Raw genomic sequence first — 13,958 nt, forward strand, 5'->3', positions numbered from 1 at the left:
TCAATATAAATACGTTTGTGTTTGACGCCATCTGTCGGTCATGAAATGAAAAGAACTCAGTCAGGATGACAAAGAGCCTAATTTTCTCAACTTTCAAAATGCCATTTTAATACATTACAGATATAAAAGACATTTTTATGAATTCATTTTATTGCTTTTTTTCTATATATGGAACATCGTATCTGGTTTCATCTGGGAAAAACCCCACTTAAAATATACAATAAATCTTTTATATTCATTTGTTTATTTTACAGGAGGATGGATATACAGTATATTAATATTTGTTCATGATGAAGTTTTTTGGAATATGAAATACTGGTAGTTACTTTTGAAGTATTTTTTAAAAAGTGGGAACTTTCCCTTCCTGTATAGTTTGGGTTCAGTTCATCACAAATCCAAAATATGTCAATTATGTTATTATTGTAAGATTTAAGATACATTCTCAGGCATTTGGAAAATAATAAAAGCTGCACAGCTCTTTTAATTTTAAAACTTTATTAATTTGATATATTTTGTAATGTAAGTTTCTATTTTGTATGTATGATTCTTGACTATGTTTATTGTGACCATTATGCATCAAAGTCAAATCAGTCAAATCCCTAGTGCGGGAAAACCTACTTGACAATAAACCTTTTTCGGATGGAGATATTTTATATCCTCTTATAGTCTACTCCTGTTACCCTGACATAATAAATGCTCTTTCTTACATATAAACCCCACCCTTAAAAATCAATAAAACCTCAAAGAAAAGAAAAATCATGAATTCCTCCCTCCTTTGCTGAGACTTAAAACATGTCTGCCTCCACAGACGGCCAGCGATCATCTCAGTAGCAGCTAATAGAAATCAAAATGTGAGGGGAAACAAAGAGAGACGAAATGGAAATCTCCGTCTCCAGCTCAGAGGAAGCCCTCTCCTGCTGTCTGCTTGTCTGTGGTGAATATTAAGTGACGGCCGGATGATTTGTCCTTGTGTTTGTCCTCTTCTGATACTTCCTCTCTGGGCGTCACATCCCCCATGAGGAGGCTAATCTGCTCCCAGCGGGGCTCCTCCCAATGAAGAGCTGAGGAAAAAACACTCAGACGTCCGAACTATTGTCCCCCGAGTCGACACAAACATCCAGCCACAGTTCTCACTGTATTTATGTATTTATTTATAACATGCAAGCTCATATCTTGTGCTGAGATGTCATGCTTATTAACAGAGCTGTACCTTCATGTGTGGTGTTGTTGATGTACTCAAGAAAAATAACAACACATTGGTGTATGTTTAACCATTTAATGGCTCGAAAAAAGTTTACATATTCATATTTGGTACTTTTTGCAGGAAGAAAATGCTTTTAATCATCCTTAAAACGAACTGAGACATACAAAGTAAATAACATTGTATGATGGAATATCCCCCAAAACATGTACTCAACTAAAGAAAGTGGCTTTTGAAGATGTATTCTTCGATCATGTGTTGCGTTTGATGGAATGACATCGTTTTTATAAAATACAAAGAGGAAATTATAAATATTTACATTGTGTGCAGGTTGGAGAAATCCAGTTGACCCCAACACATTTGTGCACAATAAGAACATGTCTGTTGACGATTTACTTTTATAGCTGGAAAACAACATGAGTTTACATTGAGAAATGTTCAGATACAGATGCGTTTCTAGACACATTTGTTTCGCACCAGTTTTGAGGAGAAAGACCCTTTTAGGCCAACACCAGCCTCAATAGATCAGAATCCAATTAAGTTAGGAAAAAGATAATCTCATTAGAAAATGTAGCAACATTTTCTGAACTAGAAAAACTCTCAAACACTAAAGAGAACTAAATGCAACACATTTACATTGGTTCTGTAGACAAAAGGTAAAATGAAGTAAATGTAAAGTACCTAGTATGCACACTTCATCTTGAAATACAATCTTATACAGATACTTAATAGCACCAACAACACATATTAAAAAGGCACTCTATTCTATCAGGTGACTCTGTGGTCACCAACAAGAAGATTTTTTTAAAACAGCTTAATGAACAGAGGGAATAGAAAGCGTGTGGAGAGCGAGCAGCCTCCCCGCGGTCTATCAGGGATTGGACTAATACAGTGGAACAAAAGAGAGAAGCAGATCTAAAGTGGAGCGAGCGGGCCGAGTTAACGGAGCCCGTCCGACTGTTTGATGTCCCCAGGGGAACGCAGGAATCATGTAAGCCCCCTGTAATTTACTGTTTGGGGTTGCCTGGGCAGGGTCAATTCCCACGAGGACCTTCTCCCAGTGCTTTTATAAAGTCAGGATTTGTAGAGCTGCTCTCGTTGACCCCCTGCAGGTCACGAGGGCAGCGGAGCAGCGTGACCTCCTCAGGGCCGAGTGTGTGCAGAAAGAGACACAGTGCTGGATACACACAACCAAGAGGGAACAACGATTATTCACGACCTGAGCAACACTTTAAAGGTCCCATGTTGTAAAAGATTGGGAGTATTATATAGTGCTTTATAAATGCTGTGAACGTATCTAAACTCTCACAGCACGTATTCATAAACTGTGTTTTAAACAAGCTGTAAGGATTTCGTAACTTACGAAAAGGAATGCGCTGTAAAGTTGTATGTTTTCTAAGTAATCGTAAGCCAGGAAGTGTAAAGACCACAAGTTATTTTCCACGTTACTCTCGTACTTCAGTAACACCACTTCTGTAACAACACTTCTGTAACAACACTTCTGTAATGCCACTTCAGTAGTTGATTTAACCCAAAAGATGATCTTTTCCTCAACCAAACTAAGTCGTTTTGTGGCCTGAACCTAAATGAGTTATTTCCCGCAAAGACGGAATTTAATTTTGAAAAGACGAGCGGGAAAACGACACGTGTTGCTGGATCTTCTTGGGAAATCGCACATTATATAGATATTATCCAATATATAGATCATTTTACAGTTTTAAACGTAATCATTTTAAAATGGTATTTCCAGTTGCAGTGTATGTAAATGACATTAGCGGACAGGAAGTCAACATGGACACACGTTGTTGCTTAGCAAAGCAATTCTGTTGAAACACTCTCTTCTTCATGTTGCACATCATTTATTCTCAGTTTCAGTTGGTGTTGACGATACCTTCAAGTCTTGAGCATAAAATCAGGTGACACACTTTTCTCCTAAACTTGAATAAACTGTCTTAACAAGGAGTTCAACCAACACGTCAGTCAACAAACCCATGGAGAACTTTATTTCTAAAGTCCTCCATGGCAGTGGTTCTCAACTGGTCTGGCTCCGGGACCCACCATCACCTCTGAATGACAAGCCGCGACCCCAATCGAGGAACATTCTCAACTTTTCAAATGTATTGAATGAAAAAATGATGCAGTTTGAACCTGAGATAGTACAGGATATGTATGCTAACACAAAAACAAGTTTAATGATAAACCAATACGACCAGCTGGTGTTGATGCTAGAGAGGGAACTATTCCCTTTTACACTCAATTAGCTGCATTTTAATTAAAAAACAAAAAGTGCATCTTCAGGACACGAGGTATTACAATATACATAACAATTCAGAATATTTAGCCATTTTTAAACAGACTCAACAGCTTTCATGCACAAACTAAAAAGTCAAACAACTAAAAAGTAGCTTCAAAATGACTCAAATGACCTAACTTTAACTGATAATACTCACTCACTGAATCTATGACAAACACTTTACTATGGAACAAGTCACTGTCTTGAGGAGCAGCTTTTCCAAAAATTCAAAATAAATGAAACAAAAAGTGCAATTCAAAAGGATTCATACATACAGAATTAATTTCTTGTGATTACCTCATCAGTAAATACTGAAAAACGTTGTGCTTTACAGAAAATTAAGTTCAATTCTCCTCACGACCCCAGAGTTTTTTCCTGTCATGCATTTTATATTCAGTAGGCTGTTTAAATTAATTATCCTAAAAACCCAGAGTCTCCCCCATATCAGGATGGTTTGACCCAACCTGGCACACGCTGCTGAAAACAAGGAGGGACAAGTGCAAAACAAGTTGATACCAGAGCCGTAAAAAAACGACACTCAGGATAAAAAAAATTCTAATTTCTTTTTTTTTTTTTTTTAGCTTTTTTTCTTCTTTTGCCCAGGCAAAGGCCTGCTGCAGCCCACTGAAAACGAGTCCGCGACCCACCAGTTGAGAATCACTGCTCTATGGGTTTGTTGACGTGTTGTTTGAACTCCTTGTTAACGGCCGGCCGGCCTCGAGTGACACCGATATACTTTGGTTTCACCCTCTGTTACAATTTTAACGAACTACTTTAACGATCAGTGAACACTGTGGGTATAAGGAAGAGTGTGACATGCTGCATGTGGAACTGTGGCTGCTGCAGGTACATGGAACTCTCCATAGTACTGGTGTCTCATGTTGCAGACTTTATAATATATCACCTCTGGCCAGGTCCCTTCTTCAATTGAATCAATATCAATAACCATAGCACCGCTTTTGTCGTAGTTAGTCTCTGTATATCCTTCTATTTCATTGTATATACTTTATATATCTATATACACACTGTATATACTTTGCATGTTTGCATTTTTGCATATTTGCATTTTCTTTATTATTTAATAACATTTTCTTAAATGTAATATGTTCTGCACTGCTCTTTTATTATTATTATTATTATTGCATTGTATATATTGAGCATGTTTATACTTCATGTTTTTATGTTTACTCTAGCTTTGCTGGCTCCAGCTACAAACAATTTTCCCTTGGGGATGAATGAAGTATCTATCTATCTATCTATCTATCTATCTATCTATCTATCTATCTATCTATCTATCTATCTATCTATCTATCTATCTATCTAAAAAGAATCAGCTGAGCAGAATCATATCCCCAACTATTAAGAATATTTAAGGTATGATATACTCTTGTCTCTCTTGTGTATTTATTGTTAATCTGACATCAAATTGCAAAAAAAAATTGATTTACATGTTGCTTCAGGTTGATCACCGTCATGCCACTCTGCACATTTCCCATGATCCTTCACGGCTGGCCCGTCTGTCCCCGTCCCTTCGACTTTGAGGGGGCGTCCAGACGTGCCCGAGGAGTCACGGCGGTTCTTAACTGTCACGGTCAACTCCCGGCTGCAGGAGCAAAGGGAAGGTCAGGATTACGAGGGACTGTTTGCTCTCTGTAACCTTCAACCTGCCCTCCAAACTGACACACTGACCGCTGCTGCTGATGTCAAACCCCCCTTTATATCCGCTGTGAGACCACTATAATCTCACTCTTCTCATCTCTGCAGAAGTGGGGACGTTTATTTAAGATATTAGCATCAGCAAACAACAGCATTTGGTCAAATTAATCCTCATCTGTTGCACCTTTTTACAACACAAACACACCATTTTTTTGTGTGTTTGCAGATGTATGACCCGTTGGCTGCATTTGATGTCGATATGCATTTCATGAATATAATGAAGCAACATTTCGTATTTGACTTCACGCTCTCTAAAGTTGTTTTATCTCAAAAACAGTTTTACACCACTGTCCTTTCATTACTGTGTTTTATGTTTTTTGTAAATTGATGTTTTTTGCATTTCAATTGTCTTTCAGTACATTTGTGTCAAAAGCTGATTTGATCAAAATACATTGTTTTGTTCCCTCAAAGTGAAAGGACCAAGAAATCCTGCACAACATTGTTCACTTGAACTCATTTAATTTGCCACATTTCTGTCCTCAGACCGTATAAAACAACTTCCTGTGCAGGACAAATAAAATGTGTGTACAGTCGTGATGAAATGGAGGCAGAAGGAAACTTAAATTCCTCTTCTTTATTTCTCTCTTCTCGTCCTTGACAAAACAACAAATAACCTTTTAGATTAATCACATAGAAAATATAATTGACAACAACTGCCACATCTCTGAATCATTTGATGTTTTATACATTCTCTTTTTAAAACACTGCAGTCTTAATATTTCAGTTATGAGACAGCAAAATACAAAAGACAAACCTAAAGTCTTGCTGGTTCATAAACATAAATTGGAAAGATGTTCTGTGTACCTGCGAACACTAATTTAAAGCTAATTATATATATTTTTCTATTAGTTTTTTTGATTAATTACAGTCGCCAAAAATAATCCTTCAATAGTTTAGTCATTCATTAAAAGCTTGTTCACTCCTATTATCTTAGTATCTTATTGCCTTAATTGACTCCAGATGATTTATAATTCCTGCCACACTCTGCATGTTCATTGTCTTTGTAAAGCTGCAGCTCAATACGTGTTTATTTGTGCGTCTCATTCAAGAAAAAACACATTTCTTTCTCAACATTTAATTTTTTTTTCTGAGTGAGATTGTTTTCCTTCTGCTTGTGCAATTATGACATTACTATAAAACGCACAAAGTGGTTGTGCATGGAAATATATATATATATATATTTTCAAAAATGTGATGTGTTGACAAAGTGAATGTAACCTGTAAGCTTACAAGGACATAATTGGCCGTGCGGGAGCCTGTGAGGAGCTTAATGCAGCTGAAATGACAACAGAAATGATTGAGCAGACATAAACAGCCCTAATCTTCCGATGAGATGGACTCTAATCTGAATTTGAGCAGTGGCCAGTGTCAAAGCCAAAGGCGTTTGTCCGTGTGCATTCATTGACGGGCTCCCCGAGTTTATTTGTCAACACGACTCGTATAGCTTTGGTAATCTTCCCCACTCGCCTATAGACTGATTGATAATTGATCCCTGTTCAAACAGGCTCTCTTTGGGCCACAGTTGCCTTTGAATGCCAAACGAGTCATTCCGCCTCCTCCTCTCACGGCGGCCTAATCCGATAAACGAATGGGAATGAGTGTCGTCCTCTACTGATGTCAACCTTTCACTCTGCCTTTTATCTCATATTGTTTACTGATGAGACCCTCGGAGCGGACGGGGTCACTCGCTGAGGCCTGCTGCTTCTGCCGGAAGACGAAAGTCTGACTTTAAAAAGGATTCTGTTTTTATCACAAACAAGTATTGTTGTTAAAAGTATTTCCATGCCGTATTTTCTTTTTGATACAGCATCATATAGGCATATCATTTTGTTTTCTGTTTTCTTAAGACATGTTTGGGGGGCACAGCTCCTTCAGTCACCAGCTGATTCACCCTGTCTCCTAAAAATTACGTTCCCCCAGAACTAAAACGTATTCTCAATTACGTTTGACTAGAAACGTATTTTCTCCCTGATTAATTACGTTTGTGTTTGACGTATTACAAATACGTTTATAATCAACGTATGCTTGTGTTATTGTTTTCTTGCTTTCCCGCTGAATTTAAGCATATTTGAATTTCTAAGCTCTGTGGAGAAAAATAAACGAACAAGGATTCCCTCAGTAGCGGCAAGCGAAGAGGGGCGGTGTGAGGCCGGTAACGGGGCCAGCCTGAAGACCGCTTGCCCGAAGGTGTGAGGCCGGTAACGGCCCCCGTCGCATCGGGTCCGGTCTTCTCTAAGTCGGGTTGTTTGGGAATGCAGACCAAAGTGGGTGGTAAACTCCATCTAGGGCAGAATACCACAAAAGTCAACTCAGCAGACACTCTGATCTCCGTGATCAAATCAGCAGACACTGAAATTTTAGGAAACACATTGAAACGAGCGCAGAGATCCACAACGAAGTTGTACAAGAAACAGACAAAGAGCAGCAGTGTTGTTGAACGATTGCAAATGTACAGCCTCGCTAGCTAACGTTAGGATGACTAATATGAATGTGAACTATAACTCTGACCAGTTATAATCAGAGCCACTAATAAATTGATCCGGTTATAACCGCAGCCTGCTCAGTGATAATAGTTTGGTCGGGTATCTTGATGGAGAGTTAACTTGAGTAGAGTTATATGCAGCTGCTGGACCGAGAACAATAACAAGGAAAACAAACTTGCATATGTAGATAAATATCACATAATGTGTTTTTGTTTTAGTTTTTTATTGTTCGAAGCCTTTTTCATTCCAAAGTGAAACAACACAGATATGAAAGATTATAATGGGACTTGCGGTGCCCGACCCATAAACTTCTATCAAACTGGCAACAAAGGCTGGAGCTGGACTGCTGTTTGTATTCAGACACATTCAGAATGTTCACATGCACTTTATTTATTACTATGCGGCAGTGATGCAGGTGCCAGGACCAGTTGATTATACAGATTCAGACTAATTAATGCACAAAAATAACGTAACTTGCAAAAAGAAAAGTAGACATGATGGCCACAGAGATTTTTAAGCAAGTTAAAAGCCTCGATAATTCAATTTCAATGCTGTGTAGAAATCCAGTCAGTTAAGTCGCTTTTTTTGGATCTTCAGATCATAACACATATATAAATGTATTGGAGGCTACGCAGTAAGAGCTGCAGGTGACGTAGAATACCAATTAATGTTGTTATAACTCATATTACATAGATTTTTACGCTTGTTGTATTCTGGTCCAACCTTCCTTCACCCTGCTGTGTTAAATTTCTCCTCTACCTCTACAGTGAAGAGGAGAGGTCAGTCGGTGATCAGCTCAGGCCCTGAGCAGCACTATTTCTTTTTTGTAATGCGCGACATGGGGAATGACATTTAACTTGTTATTATTTCCCAGAGAAGATTAATGATAAATTGTCCATTATTTTTCCTTAAAAGTGAAAGATAAGACCACAGTCATTTGCCCTGAAGCCAGAGTGCCACCACTATGCAAAATGACAGCCAATTATGGGAGCCTAGTTTGGGATAATGACTTTACAATGAATCTTTTGATTGAAATGTAACTCGGTTGGCCCTGGGCAAAGAGCAAAAAAAAAAAAAAAAAGGATGAATACAAAAGTTACAGAAACAATGAGCTCAATATAACTGTGTTCATCTCTTAGGTCGCTCGCCCTGCCTCCCTCTCTTTCTCTTTCTCTCTCTCTCTCTCTTTCTCTCTCTCTCTCTCTCTCCACTCCTCTTTAGAAATAGCTATAGGAGAAAGCAGATATGCATATATTGATGGAAAAATTATTAAGTCGCAGAGGGCTTGCAGCAAACATAAATTAGCATATTCAGGGTAAATATGCAGACTATTTACGATAATAAGACCGGATTATTCAATTCAATGAATGTTAAATAGATGAGGAAATGGTATGTGTCTTATCTAGTCAGAGCTTCTATTCATTTTAATCGCCTCCCAATTGAACTCTTCATTTTATTCTCTCTCTCAGTTATTGTTCCCATTTCAGCCAGCGATGGCACCTATGGGTCCTGGGAGATTTCCGCCGGTCACGTGATTTAAGTGGCATTCACCTTATTCTCGGCGGAAATGGAGAAAGTCGACGTCACCCCGAGGCCAGCATCGCGATAAGCCCCTTTTCATTATGCACATGGGTCGATGCAGAACAAGATTAGCGGGGCCTCGTGTGCATAAAGGTGGGAACATACATCAGTCATCTAGATTAAATATAAACAGCGCAGGTCCATAAACAAAACACATTTGCTTTCTTATTGTGTGCAAATTTAATCAGTTGGACTATGTGTGTGTGTTAATATAATATAGTCCTTCTAATAGACAGACTGCTACTGCCTAAGGTGTTTCATCGGCAATTTCATAAAAACATCACGACAGACACATTTGAACTAATTATTAATCCGCCAACATGTGGAACTGATTGAATGTAATTTCCAGGTCTCAGAGGGGTTTCATGAAGTCCTGTAATGCCAAAATGAAGTGTAATTTGGTTGTTATTTCACACTCAATGCACAAACAAGTGATTCAAGTTACACACACAGGATCAATGAGTGTGATTTGTCAACAAATCTTTTCATTTCATTCATCTCTCAACACTTTAAATTATGTCTGTCATGAAGGAATACATCTTTAAAAGAAATGTGGAAACAGAAATGCTGGATTATTTAACTGTAACAAATAGTAACATGTTTAAAGTCTTAGTGCTGATTTTCAACTCCATGTATGAACAATACCACACTCCTTTTATTGTGTGACATTTTATTGTATTCTTGCATGTTAGTATTACTTGTAGCTGAAGGTATTTACTTTAAAACATCCTAACTTTAAGTTTTATTAAATGTGCTGTATGCATACCTTGCGTAATCGTATGATGAAAGAGGTAAAGATAAGAAAAAAAGTGTTTGTGGTAGTGACCCCACCCTCGACAAAACAAATACATAACCAAGGAGCTTTTATTACCACCGATTTGATCAACATGTTTCACTTTTACAGTCCGATCTTCGGGTTAATTATTGAGGACAACAAAATTCACAAGCCACTGACAGAAATATGTATTACATAATTCTGGGGGAAATTGGAATAATTGTAGCTAACTTGAAAACGCCATTCCAATGTTTTATCAGTAAAATATTTAATTAATTTTGTTGAGAAATTTCATATAACATACATCTATACTATATAGTTAGTAAACTGTATAGTTAGTAAAGTATAACTAGTGTAAACAGAGGTATTTCAGAGTGCCATTTTTAAACAGGAATTTCAACCCTACGCCTGCTAAAGACGCTGCCTGTGGTACTTTCAGTTTGATTTGTTACATGCGTATTCTAATACCAAATAAAACATTATTAGGAGCACTGGTCTTTTTTGGAATGTTTTTTATTCTAATAATTGAGATAAGAAACCATGCTGTAAACTGCAGCACATATTGGTTTCCATCAAATGAATCATGTAATAGTAAAATAGATCTATAAATGGTGACTATCTTATATAACAGACAAACTCGAATACAACAGATTTGTACTGATTAAGATTCACTCCATCCATCAATTGTTTTTCACAACTCATATCAAAGTCTCCATCTAGTGGCCGAGGTGCTGAACCACTTGCTGTTAACTAACTACTATCTGCTGCCACCTAGTGTTGAGATCACAACACTGCTATTTTCATGAGGAAACATGGAAAGATCCATAGATTCATGTAGTTTATCAGCATATTATTATTACTATCCTCTGGACAATTACATGCATTTGACACATTGCTGCACAACTGCATACTTTAAATAGACACTTTAATAACAGACATATTTGTAATGTACTCTTATATTGTTTGTTTGTTATTTAGTCATATTTCATTGTACATTTTCGTACTTTATTTTAAAAAATGTCTTTATACTATTGTACTAGGTTCATTGTTCTGCACCAATCACCAAACCAAATTATTGTGTGTGTAAAAATACTTGGAAATAAACCGATCCTGCTTCTGATTCCAACTATATTATACAATAATTTAGAGGGTAATATGTTGGTGGTAATAAAAAAACAAAAACAATATGAATATTCCTTGTTTTTGTATTTATATTCCGCTGAATGTTGTAATTGCTCCAAGATTACAAAAAATTGGAGTGGAGAGCCTCTGGTCGTGGTGTAGGTGTTGTGTTTCCTCCCTCTGCCACATGGTGGCAGTCTTCTATTGTTTTTTCTGCGGTTTTTCTCACAGTGTTCTGACTGCAAAGGATTTACAACCTTCATGAAAATAAATATTTTTATGTTTTTAATCCCTCAAACTCTCTGATGTGATGAGCTTTTATTTTGGAAATCATATTTTTCCTCCAGTAGTATTTGAATGGAAAGGTTCCTTTCACAATGTTATATTATTGTGTAAATAATTTAAATGTCTTACTGCAATATAAAAATACTGTTAAATATAATATTTTGCATACTTTTACAGCAGTATTTGATACTATAATACAACATTTTATTGAACAGTTTATCCGACAACTGTGACAAACGTACATTTAAGATTTTTATTCTGAAAAAATGCGCACACACACACACACACACACACACACACACAGACACACACACACACACACACACACACACACACACACACACACACACACACACACCAGGCCAATATACACCTTTGTTATTACTGTCAAATGTCTGTATGAGATTAACCAGGCTTTCAAGTTTCTTTAATGTCAAACCAAACCACATCATTATTACACCTTCAGAGAAAATGCGCTGAGAGTGAAATAATAAAGCGTGAAAGAAACACAAAGGTCGACGGGTCAAACAAACACAGGACTTTCAACTCGGATATTTGTGTTGGAGACCAGCATTCGCGTGTGTGTTATTGAGTCATGTTGAAGTTACCTCAGTGATGTTTGTGATGTGCTTTCCAGGTGTTACGTTGGCTACATTGTACTTGGTTTACGTAGGACTATTTATATTTAACCCATTGATGGTGGTTTTCCTAAACCTAACTAAGTGCCATTGATGCCTAAACCTATAAGCAAGCGTTAATGTTTGAATCAAGTCATCAGGCAGAGCAGAACGGTGGAATTTCAATGTCCGGGTCATGTGATGCTCTGGGGCCCAAAAGCTGCAGTGAAGCATCATATGTTGACGCGTTGGGCTACTTAGTGCGTTAGAAAGAGACGCCACAGGGTTTGACTAAGCGTCAGTGTGTGACAAGTTGAAAAGAAAACAGACTGTTGTTGTTACATATATTTATACACTTTTTAGCTTTGAATTTGATTGTATATTGTTGCCGTTTATTTTTCTAATTGTCATTTTTCATTGCACATTCATCTTTTTCCGTCATTACGCCACCCTGCATTATATTCTATATTCCACTGCACACATTTTTTGAGCATGTGATGAATAAATCCTTTTGATCTTTAATCCTGAATCTTTTAATGTTGCAGCTGGTTGTGTGGGAGATCCTTTATATATACTTTAGGTTGTTTAAACAATCACAGTTTACAAACTAATAGGTTGTATTATGTAACATTTTATTATGAGTGACTAAAGATTTAAAATGTGAAGTTGAGTAGTTGAGTGCTTAGTTCCCTTCCACTACTGTTTGCATTGCGTTCAGTGTCCATGCCATGATCAGTCACAATAGCAGACAGCAGGAAGGGTCATCAGATAGCAGCTTAGAGGGGACATTAATCTGCATTTAAAAAAAGAGGAAACAAGTAATGAATCATTAAAAAGCAGGTGATGGGTGTAATATACACTAAACATATCATCTACATTATCTGCTAATTCCATGTTTCCAATTGCGTATGTATGTCTTTGCTTTTTATGTATTTATGATTTCAGAAGAAAAAAAAAGAAAAGCCTCCATCTGCTCCCCCTCCCACATGCACAAAAAAAAAGCCTGACATTAATTATTTGCTATTTTGCAGGCGGGAGTCTGCCCTTTCGCTAAAGGGAGTCATTTATCTATTTGCATGATGCCTGAAACAAACAAATCAAACGATAAAGGTATTTTGTCTCGGAGCTCGTTACAAATCGAAACGCAGATTTATTCACACGAGCAGGGAAATTAAAACTGTTAGAGAGGACATTCCTTATGCTGACCGAAGCACAAAGACAGTCACAAGCAGCTTTGCAAGTCAAGTGGTTTCCATCCATAGGTTGTCGTGGTAACTGTCAGTCTTTGCCACCGATGGGAGCAACTTGATGTCGGCAGCCATCACTCTCCATCTTGAGCTACACTTGATGGCGGTGGGGAACTTGAAAGCAGTCAGTTTTCATGTAAAATAAGGTCGCAACATCAGTCGCAAATTACTAATCCCTTCTCCACTTCTGAGCAATAACATCAATAACAACGCGGTTCATGTCTGCGGTTACCTGGGGAGACCCTTTTACCTTTGATCCCTCTGAATGATGCTAATGACAACAAAGACCTGCGCTTGTTTTCTTTGATACTGTAATAGCCTTTCCGCATCAAGAGATTTGGGACCGAAATGTATCATGGCAAGGTTTGCTTTTCAGGGGAGATATCCCTGTGGTCGAAAAAGTACTTTATCTTTGTTTCTACTCTGGAATATCTCCAAAGGGAACATTACTGGAGTTCATATAGACTCTTACGCAGCTCTGGGTTTTTGTTTGTGTTCTCCCCCTTCCTCTATCATTTTTTTTGTTATTTTGTCCTTCTCTGGCCTTGTAAATGCCTCGGAGGAATGTGAGGGATCCTACTCTCACACAATACGGATTCAGTCTCGGCTGGAGTGGTGGAGGCAGAGACGACAAAAAA

Source organism: Taurulus bubalis, assembly GCF_910589615.1.
Source record: "Taurulus bubalis genome assembly, chromosome: 1".
Lineage (NCBI taxonomy): Eukaryota > Metazoa > Chordata > Actinopteri > Perciformes > Cottidae > Taurulus > Taurulus bubalis.